Source organism: Chiloscyllium plagiosum, unplaced genomic scaffold, assembly GCF_037043375.1.
Source record: "Chiloscyllium plagiosum isolate Xiang-an unplaced genomic scaffold, Cpla_swu_hap1 HiC_scaffold_11, whole genome shotgun sequence".
NCBI classification, from domain to species: domain Eukaryota; kingdom Metazoa; phylum Chordata; class Chondrichthyes; order Orectolobiformes; family Hemiscylliidae; genus Chiloscyllium; species Chiloscyllium plagiosum.
Window position 1 is genome coordinate 49483757 of NW_028270149.1, and position 23201 is coordinate 49506957.

At 41.3% G+C, this 23201-nt stretch overlaps 1 protein-coding gene across 5 annotated transcripts in view; it reads left to right on the top strand.

The window, feature by feature from the left end:
• The window catches only part of nhsl2 (NHS-like 2), a 357452-nt gene that overhangs the window by 240952 nt on the left and 93299 nt on the right, over positions 1–23201 (top strand). The window lies entirely within an intron of this gene.

Sequence of the window (23201 nt, forward strand, 5' to 3'; positions counted from 1 at the left end):
AATCGCAATCACCTATCAACAAACTAACGTCAAAATTATTCTCAATGTAGTTATGCAGTTACAGTTGATAATTCAATTTGTATTTATATTGAGGACTGTCGTGCCTTTAAAAATGTTTCCAAATTAACACCAGAAATAATGAAAATTGGGTGACCGTGAGTAGACATCCTGTGAATCTCACTGGGGTGTTGGGGGTGTGACAACTGACATTGTCAATCTACAGAACCTAACGTTTGATTCAATCACAGCAATCATTGCTATCAGGCCCTGGTTTGTATAGTTATTTCAAATAATGCTGATCAGTTTAATAAACAAAATCATTTGAAAGTATTTCAGGTTTGTCCAGAGCTGTACATTAGTCTGGGTTGTAATGTAAACTGGTCCTTTGGGAGCAACATAAAATGTTTCTGAAAGGTGTTGCTACGGCTATAATCCTGTGGATAACTGCACTTTTAGTTATAACGAGCAGTTTGGATACAGAATGCCCCTGGCTTCTTCTCTAGCCGATACTGAGCTTAACTAAAGTAGCCTTGGTGTATCTGGGCTAAGAAGGGAAAGGTCAGTCTGGGATCATGTTGTTCATTAGTTTCATGTACCTTCACTGTAAAACCTACTTTTGTTAAAGTCAAGTGAAAACACAATCCGATTTAACCACGATGTAGATAAATAGTCTACAAATACTCACAATCTTGGCTCCACTTGGACACTCATATGTGGCTGAACTGTGGAACCTTACTATATCATCTGTTAGCATTCCAAATGAGGAATAAAACAGGCAAAAAAAAAGTCTGGTATTTGGTCCTATCATTAATCATCTGTCATATCTTCCTCCTTTACTGAAATGTAGCCACCTTTTAATAATTTCACAAGTAGCCAGTCCAGATCACTAGAGTTGTCATCACCATGTTTAATTGATCTTCACCTGCTATCCATATACATGTTGTTCCCGCCACAATCACTAAATACTGAGCAGGACTGATTTTCTTTTCTCCATTCCATTTGGGTGGTGTGGCCAGTTGTGGCACATTAATTGTCACTTGAGATTAGCTCATTTATCACAGACCAAGGATAGATTCTGTCATCTTTTTGCCTGCCCAGTACAGCAGAGACATCTGGGAGGCCTTTGATTGAACAGTATTTCATGCTTACAGGTTATGAAAGACATGATCAAAATTCAAGACCTTTTTTTCCTTTGGTTTGAAGATCATTAATGAGTTGCAATAAAAACTAGAGATATTTGAGTACTTGATAGTGGATCTAGAGTAATAGAAGCTTTTGCCTTAATTCATAAAGAAAATGTAATGTGACGTCAGACATATTTAGAAAGTCTAACATTGCTGTTGAATTCTGTATGAGTGGTAATAGCAGATACAAAACAGCAGATATTTATATGTCGGATGGAAAATAACACCATGGTTGCAGTATTCTGGATATAGTTTAGCTACTCTAGTGATTCACTCAGCACCTGCACCTTGGTGTAATACTAAAACTTGAATCTAGAACACCCTAATTTCAATCAGCCAGGACATAGATAGGGAAGGAGAGCAAAAGAAGCCATGATTCTCACTCTTTGATATCTGTTCAATTATGCCTTCTGGAAAATGACTGTGTTTCCTTAACAGTTTAAAAACAATGATTGGGCTTGTCTGTGATGCTGGAATCACTCATGAGAACTAGCCATGTAGACAAGGTACTGGAGGTATGCCAGCATCCTGAAATTATACTGCAGTGTGAATTAGCTCATGAAACAAGAAGCCATAATTAGAAAACTGAAACAGAAGTGCTGGTGATGCCTAGGCTCCAACAAACAATCTAGTATAAGATTTTAGATTAATAGATGCTGTATCAAGAGGTAGAGAAACAGCTATCTTAAAACTGGCAGTGTCCAAAGTAGAGCATTTTTGTAATGGTCCATGCATCAATTTTAATTGAGTAAAATGTTTTAAAACAAAAACTTATTTGGATACTTCAGACAGTACAGTCCTATCCGATACATACTGTGTCACTATAACTAGGAAAGCTTGCAGGGAGGGACTAGTGTTTAAGTACAGTGTGTTGTGGTAGATATTGCTACTTTACTGAAAGGCTACTTCAGTTTGATCATGTAAATTTCTAAATGTAAACTGAGATATGATTGGATTGCATGAATTGATTTAGGGCTTTTTAGATCATGATTTTGTTTTAGTTGATTTAGATCAACTTGAGTGGCACAGTGGCTCAGCGGTTAGCATTGCTGCCTCACCATGCCAGCGACCAAGTTCCAGTTCAAGCCTTGGGTGATTGTGTGGTGTTTGCACATTCTCCCATGTCCTTGTGGGCTTCCTCCCACAGTCCAAAGATGTGCAGGTTAGGGGGATTGACCATACCTAATTGCCCATAGTGTCAAGGATATGCAGGCTATGTGGATTAGCCATGGGAAATGCAGGGTTACAGGGATAGGCTAGGGGCCCTGGGTCTGGGTGGGAGACTCTTCAGAGGGTCATATGGACCCAATGGGTTAAATGGCCTACTTCCAGACTGTAGAGATTCTGTGAAATTTGGGAGGATCTTTCTTCCATCAATCTTATGGGATTGATCTTCCCTGGTTTCTGCTTTCTTTTATTATTACGTTTTATATATTAATGTTTGGAATTTGTAACATTATCACTCCATGTCAAATCATTTATGATGTTTTTTGTAAAATGTTGCTTCAGAGGAGCTCTCACCCAGATGTCCCTCAGATCCCTCACTCACCCAGCAATGGTCAGCCAGTTGATGCAAAATTAATCCTGACTGTAAGCACTAAGACTTGGTCTGAATCATTATTACTGTTAGGAAACTTTTAAGAAAAGTAAGAAGGATGGAACTAAATCCTTCACCTTGCTTCTTAGATTTAAAAATTAGCACATCACTATAGAATTTCCTTTTGGGGAGTGCAAAAAGGTCTTTTCAAATAATGTAAATATTTTGAAAGGTGCACATCACCAGACGTTTTAGGAAATAAATCTTGTGCTTTTAACATTATCTCTCTCTTTAGAATCTCTTTTTTTTGTTTCAAGTGAAATAAGGAATACTTGATGTAGCTGTAGTTTAATTTACAAGATGTACTTTCCATGCAATTACTTGATTTCGTATCAGAGCTTTACTTTCAAAGCTACAGTTTTTGTTTGAAGCCATTTTCAGCTCTTGCTAAATTGCTGACGAGAGTGTAGAGAATAGGAATGTGGAAGCCAGGAAATAGTTCTGCTAATTTTAAACTGAGACAGTCATGTTATCTAATGAGGTACACATGATTTAGTTTAAAAAAAAGAGGAAAGCAGCAGCAGAATGGAAAAGTGCAATAAAATATAAAACAAAACTAAAATAAAATAAAATAACTGCAAATTGATTGTTCTGTTCACCTTTCATAAAATAGGCCTTTAAGTGCTATGATTTCATCTTTCCAGATTACCAAACCTATCATCTTCCAATTACAGCAGCTAGCTGTCCCTTTAATTGTGATTTCTCTGTGATAACCACCATTTCTAGGAGCCTGTTTCAGCTATTGATCACCATCTGGGGTGATTTAAATTTGTTCTTCACAATTCTAAAACTGCCATTTGCCTTGATTTCAAAGATCTCTTAAAATGTTTTTATATTGCTCAAACTGTTAAGTTTTGGAAAGGCAGATATGTGGCACAGAAACATTTTGAATCACAGTCACATTTATTCCTGTCAGTGACACTGGAGTAATCAAGGTTAATTTTAGCTCCAACCAACAGAAAAATGACCACGTGAACAGCAGATGCAGGCCATTCTGCACCTTGAACCTGCTCTGCCATTGGATAAAATCATGGCTGATGTAATTGTGGGATCAAATCTACTCCCTATACCCTTTAGCTCCTTTGCCACCAGCATAAGTAGAAAACACCTAGCTGATGATACTTACCTGCTTCTATTTCTGACTCTAGCCCCAGCCATCTCAGTAGGCAGCTGAGATAGAAAGATAGAGATCACATCTGTTTCAGACATAGGATTTGCAAATTGCAAGTTGTTTAAGATATTTGCTATATATTCCATTTGCAATTTTGAGATGCTAATAGTATGTTAGTGGACAAACCAGTCATACTTTAAAAGACTAGGAAATGTCCAATTATTTTGATTTGGGATCAGTGAGGAAAATTGGCAGTTTACCTTCTTGTTCCTAAAAGCCTTTGGTTGTCTGTTAGCTTGTTTGAGGCATCCACTTCTCAGGGTTGCTTCCTCCACTTAGACTTCAGTTATTGGCCTGCTCAGTGTAGGGAAGGCAATTTCCTTCTCTCCCAGAACTGGTGAACTTCTGCATGGGCTCATGTTTCAATATCAGTATATAGATGCTTCAAAATGATTTGGAGTAACAAATAAATGGGTGGCAGACTCTGGAACGGTAAACTGAATAATGTACCTCATGTGAAAATAGTCCAGCAGCAGTAATAATGTTAGCTAATGAAAAATGGCCATTTTCAATGTGAGGTCTTGGGTCTATAAATACCCTTGGGCATCTGCAGCAGTTTATCACTTTAGAAAATAAATGAAAGATAAGTAGAATTTTGTAAACCTTTTTAATTTATTCAGTGTAAGTCATTATAGAATCCCCACAAAATCATAGAATCCCTACAGTGTGGAAACAGGCCTTTTGGCCCAACAAGTCCACACCGATCCTCCGAAGAGTAACCCACCCTGACTCATTTCCCCTACCCTATATTTACCCCGACTAATGCACCTAACCTACACATCCCTGAACAGTATGGACAATTTAGCATAGCCAATTCACCTAACTTGCACATCTTTGGACTGTGTGGGAGGAAACCCATGCAGACATGGGGAGAATGTGCAAACTCCACACAGGCAGACATCCGAGACTGGAATCAAACCCGGGTCCCTGGCGCTGTGAGGCAGCAGTGCTAACCACTGAGCCACCGTGCTGCCCCATGTGAAATTCTGTGAAAGCACAATATACAGCAGATGTCAGAAAGTTGAAATACAAACAAAAATGCTATAAATATTCAGCAGGTCAGGTAGCATCTGAAGACTGACTACCTGCACCTGCTGTTTTTAATTTTGTTTTTATGATTTATAATCTGATTTGTTGTACATCCCAATACATTTCGCAAAGGTGAACCTGGAAACTGTCAAGATAGACAAAATAATTTTTAAAATCTTGCTGTTTCCAAACATATCTTTCACTTCTAATAAATATTTTGCATTAAATTCTTTCTTTTGCTCAAGAATCTAAAAGTAAAATACGAAAGAAGAGCTTGAATGTGTGTCAGCAATGGCAGCCAAAACCAATGAAGAAATGGAATTTTCTCTCTTGTGCCAAACCCACAGGCAGTTTTGCACCACAGTACAATGAAAATTGATTGCCATATAAAGGTTTTTTTAATAGCCGGTTTGTATTGCAGACCAATGTTCTTTCAGGAATCTTGGGCTCCTCCTGTCCCGATTATTCACTTCCTCTACTGCCCAACCACAATTCTTCCAGAATTCTCTTTTAATCACTTATAGGTATCTGCTTGCTATTGACATGGCTGACTTTAAGAATTCATTCAGCAAAGAGCCACATCCTGCCTCTTTGGTACAGTGTATCTGTAACGTAGCATGTTCTATTTCTCTTCACCCATAATGGTGGAAATTTCTGTTCCAATAAGCAGAATGGGAATTGGTGAGAAAATTAGGAAAATATGGTGAAAGTGGAAAAATTACATTCTTGACGTTGAGGAAATCCTGATTTTTCTTCCCCTTTTAGGATTTAAAGAACAAATTCTGAATCTCACTACCTTTTTCCATCTCATTATTGGAAAATCTCATCTCATTCCTCTGCAGCTCCCAATTCTTCCTTCCTTCCTCAAAAAACTGGATGGCTTCAAGCCAGAGCAGTAACCTGGAAGCAATATTTGTTTCTCATGTCTCCAAGCCCTCAGACAATCCTGACTTCATATGACTATCCCTGTATGCGCCATGGACACTGATCATTTCCACCATTTACATATGCAAGCTGGCATTGTCAAACCACCAACCTCACCACATCATGGCTGTTTACAGACCAATTCACACACCATTTCAGGGCTTCACTTTCGACTTCAGGAATACTTACAGCTTGCTTCGTCTCCTAGGTTGCTGGGACACGCGTGCACCTATACAGGATGCATCCTTTGGCTCTTAACCTTAATTTCTCAGCACTCACTCACTTTGTGCTTACTTGGTGACCACCAACCTCTGTGGCAAGCGTTGGTTTTTAATGTAGAATGAGAGGCAGATTAATTGGTATGCATCAGTGCACTGAACAGTCAGGGGGACAGGCATGATGGAGAGGTGAATGTGCTTGCTGGTATTAGACTTTGTAATATTCAAGTTACTAGCACTATATTTAAAACCCAGCTGAACACCATTTCAGATGCTGCAACCAGGAATTGGCCGTCACATTGTTATCCTGCACCATTATCCCCAAGGATATGTTACAGAAAGGCAAGTTAACTACTTGATTCACTATAAGCTCAGTGGCTATGGCTCAGTCATTAGCACTGTTGCCTCGCAGCGCCAGGGACCTGGATTTGATTCCAGCCTCGGATGACTGTCTGCGTGGAGTTTGCACATTCTCTCTGTGTCTGTGTGGGTTTCCTCTGGGTGCTCCCGTTTCCTCCCACAGTCCAAAGATGTGCGGGTAAGGTGAATTGGTCATGCTAAATTGCCCATAGTGTTAGGTGCGTAAGTAGGGAGTAGGTGAATGGGTCTGGGTGGGTTACTCTTCGGAGGGTTGTTGTGGACTGGTTGGGCCGAAAGGCCTGTTTCCGCACTGTAGGCAATCTAATCTAAGCTGGTGGAATGAAGGGCGATGCTTTTTCTTACTGATAGCCAATGGAGGACATGCCACAGAAACAGCCAGAGCAGAGTGCAACTGAAATGTTATGTCTTAGCAGTGCACGGAGAAGGTTAATGATCTTCTGTGATCTGTAAGGGTAAAAGTCATCATCTTTTCTCTGCTACTTCACACTCACATGGCCGCCAATCACTCTAACTCTGCTACTGCATTCTTATCTTCCCAATGCTTGGAATACTGAGAGCTGTAATTCCCATGCATTAGTGGCTCACATCCACCTTGTCTTTCCAAACTACTAACCCTTCCTGCTCTCTGTACTTCGTACTCACTTATTAGGAATATCTCACCACTTCTCCAGCTCTTGAATCACCAGTAACTGCTCTTGCACTCACTTTCATTATATTCAGTCCCTCCCTAAGTTCATGCCTTTGACTAATATCTCCACAGCACCATGATTAACATTCCCATAACCGTTGGACTGATTACATTTGACTGATCCCTAGACTGGAATCCAATCCCTGAACTGTTGCTGATAGTACCCTCTGAGGTAACTGTAATTCCCCTTGACCCAACTAAGGACTGCAACAGTTTGACATTCAACATGGCCATTTGTCTGAAGCACACGCAATGTGTTTTATTATGTATGCAGCATTGATATAGCATAATATATATAGTGACGCATCCACCCCTTGGCTGTTTGTTTAGTTCTCTTCATCCAAACAATCTTTCCTTCTGTGTGACAAAACAATGAAAGCCACAAAGGCTGTCAGCTTCCAAATAAGCACAAAGTGAATGAGGCTAAGAAATTTTAAAAGCTCTAAGATACCCCATAGATACATGATATACCTGTGTGTCTGTGCACACAGTGAGCTGGCAGAAACATGCAAATTGTAGGTATCCCTGAGCTCCAAAACAAAGGGTTGAAGTGCTGTGTCAGTTGGTCGAAGAGCAGGCATGTGGATGTGGTGAGGCTGATGTTTTTCTGTTGCCAATATGCTCAGAAAAGCATGCAGAGTGTTCTAAATGTCCAGAGAGGCAAGCAGTGAGCTGTAGCCAGGTTACCAAAATAACTTTCATGTTGGATTTTGGCACAGTCCAGTTTCTTCAAGAAGGAGAGGAGAATTGGAAGCTGCTTAGAAATGAGGCTAATGTGTTGGGTTATTGATGAGATGCAGGTCATTGGGTTATTGATGAGATGCGGATGGAAATAAGGCAGAGATCATTTACTGGCTAGATTTTGAATTCTGTATTCAAACTTTAAGGGGAATATCATATTATATTTTTTCAACATCGCGATTCTTTCATTTTTGCCATATTTTCCAATTTTGTTTCACTATTACCCTTGCCTCTCTAAGGAGTGGAAAATTCCATCCAGTTGCTTGGATTTTTGCATCCCAGATGAGTGAAGAGATGTAAGATGTCTGTTGGTCCACTGTGTCAATCTTGAAAAAGTACCCTTAATGGCAAAATGTTCATTCCAGGGGAATGGGGTAAGATAGAATTTGACCACCACCACCACTTCTAAATGCAGACCCAAGGTGACCTGGGCAGATTATTTAAATAACATCAGCGTATCAGTTTTATATGCCTAATCTGTCCTTAAAGAGCATTAATGTCAATTCAAAATTTGAAACACTTTGCTCAGTTCAAATAATCATGCTGACTTAAGGTTACCTTCATGTGTGAATCTTGACTCATTTCTGCTCATACCCCATCCCTAAAGCTAAAATTAGATCTGTTAGAAACAACCCTGAGATTTCAGTTTCAGGTGCTCCAAATCGTTTTAAAGGGACTCAGACTCCAAATGACTCTCCAAAAATCTAAATCTGTGTCTGCCTTGAATCTGTCTCATCTCAGAATACTGGATGTATTAAAATCCCAACAATCTTTTTAGCTCCCTGCTTTTGCTCCTGAATGAATGATCATCAATTTTAACATTATTCTCCCTGTTCTTGCTTTACTTAGTCAGAGGGAATAGTTTTCATCTATTACTCCATTATTTTATTTTCACATTTTAAGCAAATGATAGCTGGCTGTTAATTGTCTGAATTTATGCAATCTGTCTTCATAATATAATCCTCCAAAATTGGCATATGTCTGCATAGTCAATCATTTGTGGATTTATTTGAAAAGTATTGATGAACAATTTGGATTAATTGTTTAAAATGGCATTAAAAAAGAGATTCAGGCAGTACCTGTAGCCTTTGTTGAAGAGTTAGTTGTTTTGCTGTAAAAGGTGTGCTAAAGAATGATGATGCTAATTAAGGTTGAAGTAAATATCCATTTCATTCAGCTGTTTTGCTTTAAACTGGACACTTCCCTAAGGGCCAACTGAAGGAAAGAGAGCTGCTAGCCAAGTCAATGCTGTCGCTCAAATCCTTGACATTTGGCTGTGAACGAAGTTTCTTTGTGTCTAAATAAAATTGAAATCTGGTCCTTTGATAGACATTGTTATGGCCCATCTTATTGGGAATGATCGCATACTTTGTAATATACCAATAAATACTGCATATGACTACAGTCTTTTGTTTATTTTTGGGGAGGTCATAGCAAACAGACGTTGCAGTACCTTAACCAAGCTGCTGCTGTCCTGTTGAAATGTTTGTACAATGTCATGGCTGTTTTCTGGATATCAGAACTCTGATTGACACAATGATACTTTATTACCTGAGAAGGGATTCTTCTATTTTTATTAAGATTAAGGAGCTGAAGTGAAGAGTTCCTGATGCCCATGTGATTGGCATCTATAATGTTTTATTGTAGGAAACCATAAAACATACTACATTCTATCCCAGCTATTGCCTCCTCCAACTGATGAAAATGTTATCTTTTACACAGGTACTAAAATTCGAACAAGACCATTGTACCAAGAAGCGAGTGATAACACAAATAATAAGTCTGTTCAAATCAAGAGGCACTGACCTCCACCGTAATTGTGGGCACTGCTCCAGTTAGATATTCAGTTCAGACTGCTGGGACCTAGATACATCTACTAACTCCAAAGGAGACTTGAAAATGTAGGTTTGGTGGTTGAAGGAATAGCGGATACAAATACTCAATTCCACAACTCTCTGAATGGTGCAAGCATGCATCTTGATGAAGATAATTGCACCATGTGAACTGATTATACAACTCTGAAGTTTTAGATTCTTCAAAAAGTCCCCAAAGTGATTTCATGCCAGCCAATAAAGAGATAGATTTCCCTTGAGTGTAATAAAGACATTCTGGGTGGAATCATCTTCATACCATTCTTCATCTTCAGACATGCGCTCTTGGTGTGGGAAGTGTATAGAGGGCTTGCCATTTTTGCCTTGTTTAATTGATTGATAAGAATAAGTTAATTGGAAGGAATGTGGTAGGATTCAAGTGTAACAGCAACTTGGTCTATGTGCAATCCCCCAATATTTGGACAGTACCGCAATTAGAATTTTGACATGCTTAATACATATGTTTGCAGACTATTTAATGCGAGCAATGTCTCCCAAGGTGGGCTGAGGTGCATAGATAGTACAAAAAATTGTAAACTTTGCTTTTATAAGAGTCATCCTTGATCCTTGTGAACATTATTCTGTAACAACAGGCCTGATTTTGTTACACCTATTTGAAACAAAGATGGTAAGGAAAAGACTCTTCTGATGTGGTTGTCTCAAATGCTGTAAGCCTGCATTTTCTGACTACTTCATTTGGATTACAATGTATGAAGTGCTTTAGGTTGTCAGCAATGAAAATGGGAATGATTTAGGAAATGTGGTTTCAGCAGCAACCTGTACATTGGCATGCTCTCTAAATACAAATGTATCTTTTCATAAAACTGTGAACATTGATCTCTGCCAGCAAATTGGTTGATAACAGATAAATTATCAGAATTTTATTAGAGTTGATGTTGATAACTGGTCCAATAGATTGAAGAGATTTTTTGCATAAGTGCTGCTTACCAATTTAAGATATATTTGTTGAGCATGACCAGGGTTTTGTCCTACAGCCTGAAGGCCACCCGAAAATGTCGGCAACCCTGGAGGAAAACCTTAGAATAATTAAAGAGGTGTGTTTCCTTTTTTCTTGAGCAATTTCTTCATTAGAACATTTTTAGTGATGGGGCAAATAGATTTGAAATAATACCACAGTTACTTCACTGCCTGCAGTAGCTGTTGCTTGTGGCTACAGCTATCAGGAGCTCTACTGGAATGGCTGATCATGCTCGTCTACCTTACGCCATCCCCACACATCCATAGAGCCCATCTGTGACCATTCTGCAATTTCTGTCATCCAAATGTACCTAGGTTGACTGTCTTTATTTGGTCTCCATTTTCCCTTTGAAATAACTGCACAGTGGCCAATGTCCCATCACCAAGTCAACCTTTATTTACCATGCACTGGCTATGGCTAGCCAGCTCAGAGACAGTCCTCCACTGAGAAGATTCTAATCTCCAGGTTATATTTTTTAACCTTTTCTTTTAGACCCCCACACTACCACCTTACAGCAGGTAGTGCTATTTAATCCCCAGCACCCATGTCGTGTGCATGCAGGTATAGGACACCATGAAGAGCAAGTGCATAAATCTTTATTCATATTCTTCAGATTATATTTTTTCTTTTGTTTTTCTTTTTTCCTTTCTTTTCTACCCTCACACTACCACTTATCAGTGGTTCTTACTTTTCCCCAGCATCCACATCGTGTGTGTGTATAGGTGTCGGACGCAATGAAGAAGAACACGTGTGTAAATCTTTATTCATATTCTCCAGGTTATATATTTTCTTTCCTTCCCCACATTACTGCCTAATAGTGGTAGTGCTTATCTTTCCCCTGCACTCATGTCATGTGTATGCAGGTGTTGGACACAATGAAGAACAGCAAGTGTGTAAATCTTTATTCATGTTCTCCAGGATATTTTTTTTTCTCTCTTTTTCTAGCCACACAGAGTCAGTCCCATGAACTGAAGCAACTCTAAATCTCCTGGTTATTGTTTTGTTGCCCCCATATGACCGACTAACTGCGGTAGTGCTTATATTTTCCCCAGCACCCGTGTTGTCTGCATGCAGGTGTAAGACAAGTGAACGACAACAGGTGTTAGGAAGAAAGGAAACACCAGAGTGGCCAGTGACAAGCAGTGCCCTTCTCATCAAAGGGTAATGCTGCACATTCTCCATGTTATATATTTTTAAAAATCTTTTTTATTAAACCAATAGACAGTTTACAACACAGTTAACGAGGGAGAGGAGCAGCAAAGCTAGGCTCCAAACCCTACCATTCAACCAGTTTTCAGGAAATGAGGACAAACCTCAAATCCCACTTTCAATCATCACAAAACAGTAACAAATACATACAAGACAGTCAAATTACATTTTTAAAAAGTGCATAGAATACAGACACCCCAGCAACTCACCGGTTCCTTCCACTTTCCGGCCACTTTAAGGCAGCCCGCTCTTGCACCCCTTCCAGTTCTTGGTCCGCCGATGCCCCTTCTGGTTCTCTGTCTGCTTTGACACACTTACCGGCCACCTCTAGGATGATAGCAGTCAGGACTGCCTACCCAGGTTCCAGCTTCCCTAACCGCCCTTCACACCTTCTGGCCACCTCTAGGACAGCCACTCCGGTACCTGCCTGGTGTGACAGCGCTGAGGATGGCCTACCCACCTTCCGGCTCTCTGTCTGCCCCAACGTACTATCTGGCTCTCACCCACCCCAATGTGTCATCTGGCTCATGGACTGCCCTGACACGCCTTCTGGCCACTTCTAGGACAGCCTGTCCCCTTCCCGGAGATGACTGCGCACAGGGCAGCCCACAAGCCTTCTGGATTTCAGCCTGCCCCTATGCACCTTCTGGCTTTCAGCTGCTCTGACACACCATCCGACCACCTCTAGGACAGCCCGCCCGATTACCCCTTCTCGGGACGACAGCACTCAGAACAGCCTACCCACCCTCCGGGTCTCAGGGTGACCGGCATCAGGATGACCTACCCACCCTCTGGCTTTCAGGACAGCCTATCCACCTTCAGGTTCACAGGACAGCCTACCCACCGTCCGGCTCTCGTGACAGCTTTCGGGGTGACCTATGAGCCTCCCATCTCAGTAAGGCCTGCCAGACTCAGGGACACACAAGACAGTGCAGGTGATAACCCAACAAACAACAAGACAATCAATTACAACAAAGAGTCCTTTCTAGTAAACAGTGTCCATTACAAACAGTTCTCTTCAAAATGTAGAGTCCATTCCCAAGAACAAAGTTCACTCTAGTGTACGAAGTGCATTGTCAGAAATGGAGTCCACTCCAACCTGCAGAGTCCATTGCTAAAAAGAGTCCACAATTGAGGGAAAAGTCCACTCCTGAAGGCAGCAAATGCACACCCCACAGTACACAGGTGTTCAGTTTCCATTGCATCCTGGCTCATCCATAGAGAACCAGGCCCACTCACAGGAACACTGTACATTGTAAAGATGCAGTTAACTCATAGGGGTTTGATCCACTCTCAAAGGCAGGGTCTACTCCCAAACTCCAGGATACAGCAAGTGCTCACCTCCCAGCACACACCTCCCAGGTGTTCAGTCTTTACAAAAGCCTAGTCCCAGGTTCAGGCCGACCCACAGGAACAGCTCACCTGGAAAGATGTATTTTCTCACAAGGGCTCAGTCCAAGCACCAAAAACAGTGAAATCACATACAAAAAAACAAGGAAAATTATGGCTCAGCTCTGCCACAAAATCAACATTGTCCTTTTCTCAAAGTGAAAGAGAAAGGAGTAACAAACAGGCTGCAACCAGCCAGTGAAACAACAATCCCCTAATGAGAACTGAGATACACCTGAAACACATTGACTGTGTGAATCAGGCAGTTTAGAAATTGGTCCTCACTAAAAAAATACCATTTAACACACTGGCTGAATAATTCAACCAGTTTAGGAATCAGGATTCTTCCCCTCAGAAAAAAGCGGAAACCAACAGTAGCAGTAACACACTGACTGTGGCCCAACCAGCACAGAGTCAGTCTCCTAAACTGAGGAGACTCTAAATCTCCTGGTTATATTTTTTTCCTCCCCACACTACCATCTACCAGCAGTAGTGCTTATATTTTCCCCAGCACCCATGTTGTGTGTGTGCAGGAGTGAAAGACAACAGGTGTACAAATCTTTATTCAATTTCCACCACCAGGAAGAAAGGAAACACCTAAGTGACCAGTGACAAACAATGCCCTTCTCATCAAAGGGCAATGCTGCATGTTCTCCAGGTTATATTTTTTCTTTTTTGTTCCTTTTCTTCCCCAGAACCCATTTTGTGTGTGTATAGATGTAAGACACAGTGAAAAACAACAGGTGATCTCCTGGTTACATTTTTTTTCTTACTCCCACACTGCCGCCTAACTGCAATAGTGCTTATATTTTCCCCAGCACCCATGTTGTGTGTGTGCAGGTGTGGGACACAGTGAAAGACTCAAGGTGTACGAATCTTTATTCAATTTCCACCACCAGGAAGAAAGGAAACACCAGGGTGGCCAGTGACAAGCAATGCCCTTCTCATCAAAGGGCACTGCTGCATGTTCTCCAGGATTTTTTTTGGGGTGGCACTGCTGCCTATCAGCGTCAGGGACCCCGGTTCGATTCTAGTCTCTGGCAACTGTCTGTGTGGATTTTGCACATTCTCCAAGTGTCTGCGTCGGGTTCCTCCCACAATTTAAAGATGTGCAGGTTCAGTGAATTGGCCGCACTAAATAGTGTTCAGGGATGTGTAGGTTAGATGCATTAGTCAGGGGTAAATTTAGAGAAATAGGGGAGAGGAATGGGTCTGGGTGGGATACTCGGAGGGTCGGTGTGGACGTGCTGGGCTGAAGGGCCAATTTCCACACTGTAGGGATTCTATGATTAATAGTAAACTAAATGATATCACTTGAATGGGTCATAAGGTTGAGAATTACTGCTGTTGATGATACTGTTTGAAGACTGAGACTCACATTGTAGTCAGTGAACAGGAAGTTCTCCAGGTTATATTGTCAAACAGGGTTTTCCTGATTGGCTCAGGGTTAACAAATTCAACAAAGAACCTTGTAGTTAATGAAGTCTATCAGGTTCCAATCACTATAGCCTTCTAGAAGCAATCTTTGTAGTTGTTCACTTCTGATCGAACGGCTGAATACTTTTCTCCTTCCTGAATGCCACATCTTAAGAATTATTTTGGCTTTTGCAATTTCGCGAATCTCTCAATGTGTCTGTAAAATTTTAACAATAGGTCATAGCATTCACATTTTAAAGTTCTCGATTTTCTTCCACGATCTTTAATTGTTACCAAGGTTTCTGACGCATACAGGAGCATGCAAGGATTGCAGAATCTTATGAACTTAATTTCTTAATTATTACAAGCTTGTTTTTCTTGTTGTTATCACATCTTTCATGCTCCCAAAATTACATTTGGCTATCCCTATTCTTTTTCTGATTTTTGTTATTGCATTTGCCTTTTTTTTTGTAAATTTGTCTGAAATAACTTCTCTCTCCCTAACAGCACTGTGGGTGCACCGATAACGCCATGGTTCAACATGATGGTTCATCACAAATGTTTCCAGTGATATTAGGAATGCACAATAAATATTGGCCTTACCAGTAATGTCCATAGTCCATGGGAAAAGTTTTAAAAGACCGATATTACCAACTGGATTGCATTGACTGAAAGGACAGTAGAAATAAATTCAATAATAACTTAAAGAAGGGCATTCTTCAAATCCTGGAAAGGAAAATTATCCACAGGGCTAAGGGAAAAGAGCAGAGGTATGGAACTAATCAAACACTCCTTCGAAGAGCCAACAGAGGGCTGAGGGGTTTAATGCCTTCTTGTGCTGTATCATTCTGTGTTTAGGCAAGAGTTGTCCAGTCAGATAATGAAAAGTCTATTTACTTTACAGTTAGCGTGGGAATGCAGGAAACCACAAGAGGCCAGGTGTTGGATGACCAGGGGAGTTGGAAATGCAATCTCATGCAATGAGACTTTGAGGAATGCATAAATGAATACACAAATCTAGATAAAGGAACTGAGGGCATTCTCGCTAAGTTTCCAGATGATACAAAGATAGGTAAAGGGACTGGTAGCATTGAGGAAGTGGGGAGGCTGCAGAAGGATTTGGACAGGTTAAGAGAGTGGGCAAAGAAGTGGCAGATGGAGTACAACGTGGGAAAGTGTGAGGTTATACACTTTGGCAGGAAGAGTAGAGGCATGGACTATTTTCTAAATAGGGAGAAAATTCAGAAGTCTGAAGTGCAAAGAGACTTGGGAGTTCTAGTCCAGGATTCTCTCAAGGTAAATTTGCAAATTGAGTCAGTTGTTAGGAAGGTAAATGCAATGATGGCATTTATTTTGAGAGAACTTGAATATAAAAGCATGGATGTACTTTTGAGGGTCTATAAGGTCCTGGTCAGACCACATTTGCAGTATTGTGTACAGTTTTGGGCCCCATATCTCAGGAAGAATATACTCATCCTGGAGCACGTTCAGAGGAGGTTCACGAGAATGGTCCCAGAAATGAAAAGCTTAACATATGAAGAACGTTTGAGGACTCTGCATCTATACTTGGAGTTTAAAAGAATGAGAGGTGATCTAATTGAAGCATACTGAATGGCCTGGACAGAGTGGATTTTGGGAAAATGTTTCCATTGGTAGGGGAGGCTAGGACCCGAGGGCATAGCTTAAGAGTAAAGGGAAGACCTTTTTAGAAGGGAGATAAAGTGAAACGCCATCAGTCAGAGAATGGTGAATCTATAAAATTCAGTTCCACAGAAGACTGTGGAGGCCACCTCATTGAATTATATTTAAGACGGAGATAGATAGGTTATGGGGAGAAAGCGGGAGAATGGGATTGAGAAACTTATCAGTCATGATTGAATGTCAAAGCGACTCGATGGGCTGAATGACTTAATTTCTGCTCCTATGTCTTATGGTCTAACTTCAGTGGGAATGCTGAGTATTTAAAGTTAGCCATTAGTATGACGATTAGAGCAGAGCTATTTGCAGTCCAGTTGCTGTCATGGAATTTATATTCATCTCAAGCCAAGTAGTCATGCAGTAAAAGTCACATTCATATACACCGTGTCTAGTGTACTAACTACTGTCCAAATTCTCATTGTTGTGCCTTGCTAATTTTCTTGTGCTGCCTGTATCTCAATTTTATGTGATTTGCTTTTTGCTGTATGTGATTTGCCCAATTCCTTCTACGATCCTTCCATTTTCTGACATTTTTTTCAGCTACCTTTGGAAGTGTCTCACTTATTTCTGCTTTTACCTATCCCTCTCAATGCTGTTATTTTTTCCCCGAACTCATCTCCCAGAGGTTGGTGGTGGAGGGTTGTTTTTCAGACTGGAGGCCTGTGACCAGTGGAGTGCCACAAGGATTGGTGCTGGGTCCTCTACTTTTTGTCATTTACATAAATGATTTGGATGCGAGCATAAGAGGTATAGTTAGTAAGTTTGCAGATGACACCAAAATTGGAGGTGTAGTGGACAGCGAAGAGGGTTACCTCAGATTACAACAGGATCTTGATCAGATGGGCCAATGGGCTGAGAAGTGGCAGATAGAATTTAATTCAGATAAATGCGAGGTGCTGCATTTTGGGAAAGCAAATCTTAGCAGGATGTATGCACTTACTGGTAAGGTCCTAGGGCATGTTGCTGAACAAAGAGACCTTGGAGTGCAGGTTCATAGCTCCTTGAAAGTAGATAGTATAGTGAAGAACGTGTTTGGTATGCTTTTCTTTATTGGTCAGAGTATTGAGTACAGGAGTTGGGAGGTCATGTTGTGGTTGTACAGAACAGTGGTTAGGCCTCTTCTGGAATATTGTGTGCAATTCTGGTCTCCTTCCTATCGGAAAGATGTTGTGAAACTTGAAAGGGTCCAGAAAAGATTTACAAGGATGTTGCCAGGATTGGAGGATTTGAGCTATAGAGAGAGGCTGAACTGGGTGGGGCTGTTTTCCCTGGAGCGTCAGAGACTGAGGGGTGACCTTATAGAGGTTTACAAAATTTATGAGGGCTATGGATAGGATAAATAGACAAAGCCTTTTCCTTGGGGTCGGGGAGTCCAGAACTAGAGGGCATAGGTTTAGGCTGAGAGGGGAAAGATATAAAAGAGACCACACAGAGGTTGGTATGTGTATGGAATGAGCTGCCAGAGGATGTAGTGGAGGCTGATACATTTGCAACATTTAAGAGGCATTTGGATGGGTATATGAATAGGAAGGGTTTGGAGGGATATGGGCCAGATGCTGGCAGATGGGACTAGATTGGGTTGGAATATCTGATTGGCATGGACGGGTTGGACCGAAGGGTCTGTTTCCATGCTGTACATCTCTATGACTCTATATCAACCAGTCAATTAATCATTAACTACAAACAGACAATCTGACTTACAGCAGATGGAATTCTGCAGTAACGGTTCAACATAATGTTTTTTTCTTTGTGCTCTTAAATCTTAAAGCAAAGGCTCTTTGGGTATTTTGCAAATATGTATCATGTTCTTCATTGTTTGATTTGAACTTTGTACTGACAGTAATTTTTGACTTGAAATTTCTGCTGACAAACTGGAGTAGCCCCAGAACATTAATGATATCAAAAATGTTAAGATTCTTCACCCTGCTTGTTATGAATGAGCGATATCAATGTTTGAGAAAGGAACAGTGGACTTCTCCACTTTTAATATCAAGCATTTCTCAATCACCTGTAATGTGAGATTTAAGGGGAAAAAATACCCTCCTTTCCACTGACTACAATGTGAGTCTCAGCCTCCAAACTGTATCACCAACAGCAGTAATTCTCAACCATATGACTCATTCAAGTAATATCATTTAGTTTACTGGAGAAAGTGAGGTCTGCAGATGCTGGAGATCAGAGATGGAAATGTGTTGCTGGAAATGTGTTGCTGCGCTTTTCCAGCAACACATTTCCATCTCATTTAGTTCACTATCAATTATAGAATCCCTACAGTGTGGAAACAGGCCCTTCGGCCCAGCAAGTCCACACCGACCCTCCGAGTATCCTACCCAGACCCATTCCCCTACCCTATTACTCTACATTTACTGCTGATAATGCACCTAACCTACACATCCCTGAACACTATTTTGTCTGGCCAATTCACCTAACCTGCACATCTTTAGATTGTGGGAGGAAACCAGGGCACCTGGACGAAGCCCATGCAGACACTGGGAGAATGTGCAAACTCCACACAGACAGTCGCCCAAAGCCAGAATCAAACCAGGGTATATGTAGCTGTGAGGCAGCAGTGCTAACCACTGTGCCACAGTGCCACCCGATCCTTTGTGGTGTGAGAGGTTTTGTTTTGTTTCACGTAGTCATTGGGGATTAGCCTTGAATTAACTCGAGTCTATTAAGTTGAGCACAATTACATACAAATACACCACAATCTTCATTTCTGCTACAATAACTGGAATAACCTATGATTTGGAGATGCCGGTGTTGGACTGGGGTGTACAAAGTTAAAAATCACACAACACCAGGTTATAGTCCAACAGGTTTAATTGGAAGCACACTAGCTTTTGGAGCGACGCTCCTTCATCAGGTGATAGTGGAGAGCTCAATCCTAACACACAGAATTTATAGCAAAAATTAACAGTGTGATGTAACTGAAATTATACATTGAAATATTGATTGTCTGTTAAGCCTTTCATCTGTTAGAATACAGTGATAGTTTCACTTCTTTCATGTATAAATCACAAAACTTTTTAAAAAAAAAGTTGTATTCTCGGGTTAGCTGTTAATAATGGTGATAGCTGGACAATATGTTGAGGGTGTTGGCCCCCTGTGTTCTCTAGGCCCGCTACATTGATGACTGCATTGGCGCCACCTCGTGCTCCCGCGAGGAGGTTGAGCAATTCATCAACTTCACCAACACATTCCACCCTGACCTTAAATTTACCTGGACCATCTCTGACACCTCCCTCCCCTTCCTGGACCTCTCCATCTCCATCAGTGACGACCGACTTGACACTGACATCTTCTACAAACCCACCGACTCCCACAGCTACCTGGATTACACCTCTTCCCACCCTACCTCTTGCAAAAATGCCATCCCGTATTCCCAATTCCTCAGCCTCCGCCGTATCTGCTCCCAGGAGGAGCGGTTCCACCATAGAACACACCAGATGGCCTCCTTCTTTAGAGACCGCAATTTCCCTTCCCACGTGGTTAAAGATGCTCTCCAACGCATCTCATCCACATCCCGCACCTCCGCCCTCAGACCCAACCCCTCCAACCGCAACAAGGACAGAACGCCCCTGGTGCTCACCTTCCACCCTACCAACCTTCGCATAAACCAAATCATCCGCCGACATTTCCGCCACCTCCAAACAGACCCCACCACCAGGGATATATTTCCCTCCCCACCCCTCTCCGCCTTCCGCAAAGACCATTCCCTCCGTGACTACCTGGTCAGGTCCACGCCCCCCTACGACCCACCCTCCCATCCTGGCACTTTCCCATGCCACCACAGGAACTGTAAAACCTGCGCCCACACCTCCTCCCTCACCTCTATCCAAGGCCCCAAAGGAGCTATCCACATCCATCAAAGTTTTACCTGCACATCCACTAATATCATCTATTGTATCCGTTGCTCCCGATGCGGTCTCCTCTACATTGGGGAGACTGGACGCCTCCTAGCAGAGCGCTTTAGGGAACATCTCCGAGACACCCGCACCAATCAACCACATCGCCCAGTGGCTCAACATTTCAACTCCCCCTCCCACTCTGCCGAGGATATGGAGGTGCTGGGCCTCCTCCACCGCCGCTCCCTCACCACCAGACGCCTGGAGGAAGAACGCCTCATCTTCCGCCTCGGAACACTTCAACCCCAGGGCATCAATGTGGATTTCAACAGTTTCCTCATTTCCCCTTCCCCCACCTCATCCTAGCTTCTAACCTCCAGCAACTCGATCCCTGACCTGTCTGGACTTGTCCGACCTGCCCAGCTCCTTTTCCACCTATCCACTCCACCCTCTCCTCCCTGACCTATCACCTTCATCTCCTTCCCCACTGACCTATTGTACTCTATGCCACTCTCTTCCCCACCCCCACCCTCCTCTAGCTTATCTCTCCACGCTTCAGGCTCTCTGCCTTTATTCCTGATGAAGGGCTTTTGCCCGAAACGTCGATTTTGCCTGTCCTCGGATGCTGCCTGAATTGCTGTGCTCTTCCAGCACCACTGATCCAGAATCCCCTGTGTTCTCTGTCTATGCCAGAGAATATGGAATAACCCAGGTTCTCTAAATTCCTTTGTTATCTCTTAATTTCTGGTATAAGAACACAACAAGAGTTGTTAACTTGGAAGTTGCAAGTGCTTCAATTAAATCTTAATTGAAGGTTTGTGCCAAATAAACAAGAGATGATAGTGATAGTAAGCCATCTAAATCTTTGACCAACATCTATCTTGTTACTATATCCCTGCATTCAAAACCCATCTCGGCATGACCATTTTTCCTACCTTTCCATGTCCTATTTATAGACTTCCAATCCTATTGTAAAGTATACTGCGATGCTTTATTGCATAAATAGTGCTGTTCATGTATGTTATATGTCTCCTGTAAGGTAAAGAAGTGGCACATATTGCAAGGACCTAAGCTTTAAATTGTAATATAGTGATTCCATCATTGTGCATCACAATATCAAATCAAACCAATGGTCATATTCCAATGAATTTACATCAAATATAATTGATTTTATCTCAGTATTAAATTAAACCACAATGCACATCACTGTTGAGGTGCTGTCAGGAAGCTGACAGATTTGCCAATTAGCCTTCTTCATGCAGTAGAATTTTTAACCTTAGCTTTTCATAATTAGCATTTCTTGCCACATTCAGTAAATCGTTTGTGCCAAATCCATTTTTACACTTGTTATTTCTTGGATAATTGCTCCAGATTTATGTCTTGAGTTTCAAATGTTTAATCCATATGCTTGCAAAACAGTCAATGCATCAGGTCTTTTCTTGCCGAGACAATAGGTAGAATGAATATATTACTTTCCAGATAGCCTTTGTGCAAAGGTCTACATACCGACAGTCTAACTTAAAAGCCACAAGCAAAAGTGTGGTAATATTTTGTGTTGCAAATACAAACTTGAAATTCAGAAAATATTTTACGTGTTCATTTTATAGATATAAACTTCAGTTCTACCCAAGAATAACAATTAATTAGATTAATTATTAAGACCTAACTTTCAAGCTGTGTTTTATTGTGACTCCATGTTTGCATTCCGGAGGATGATTCTCGTTTCTAGCAGAATGAATTTCTGTTATTTTGATTTACAATTTATGTATTTAGCTCTTTTTATTTATTAGAACTTTGTTAATGTAGATTTCTAAACTACTTTGCATGTCCTTAGAATATCGAGAAGCACTTAACATCTAATTATTACTTATGAAATGTAATTTATTTGTTTAGAAGTTCTACCTAGATATATCCTTTATAGGTGGTTTGTTTCGCTAATAAATGAATAACCAGATTTCTAGTCCAAGTGTTTAAATTTGATATTAATTTTCCCAAGGGATTTGAATTTTACTTTTGAAGAATAAGCTCCGTTTTAAAGGAATTTTGTTTAAAGTACCTTAATCAGATTAGGCATTGTGGCTGCATGATTTGTTGGGTCAAAGTTTATTACTGGTATGATAGTGCTTACTTACATTTTAGCTTATGTAACACACACGACAAAGAGTGGATACTTGTTAAGACATATGTCTTAAAGTTCATTAACAACTCTAATTATTTACACTGTTACAATATCTCACCTCTGGTTCAGTGCTTACAGTCTGCTGTGTTACAGATATAGAACTGACTGACCAAAGCCACTACATTGATTTCTATCACATCACTCTCAATATTTGCTGCAATATCTTCCCCACTCCCTGGCACCCATCCCCAAACCCCAACACTACCTCTGTACTGCTTACTCACTCACTTGGAACTCCTCCCCACTAAAGTTAACAACTATTCCCCAATTTTTGTTTCACAAAATGTTTGCCTGTCACCCATTCTAAGAGAAAGATAGCCCACAGTAGAGCAGAAAGGGTCCAGTTGAGTTGCTGTACTGCCCATCATTTGGCTCCTTTGAGCAGAGGATTCTTTCTCTGACCTGCCCAAAAAGGCCTTGGACTGGTACCAGAGGCAGCCCTTGTTGTAGTGTGCCAAGACCCCATGAATGAAAGCTACCCCCTTTGACTTGACTGCAGTTCGACTGGGACAACACTACCATTATAGGGCAAGCCAAACAAAGAATAGCCAGGGAATTCCTAGAAGCATGGCACTCATCCACAAACTCCATCAACAAACACATCGACCTGGACCCAATATACCGGCCACTACAGCGGACAGCTGAAACTGACAACCGGAAGCGGCAGGGACAGGCCACT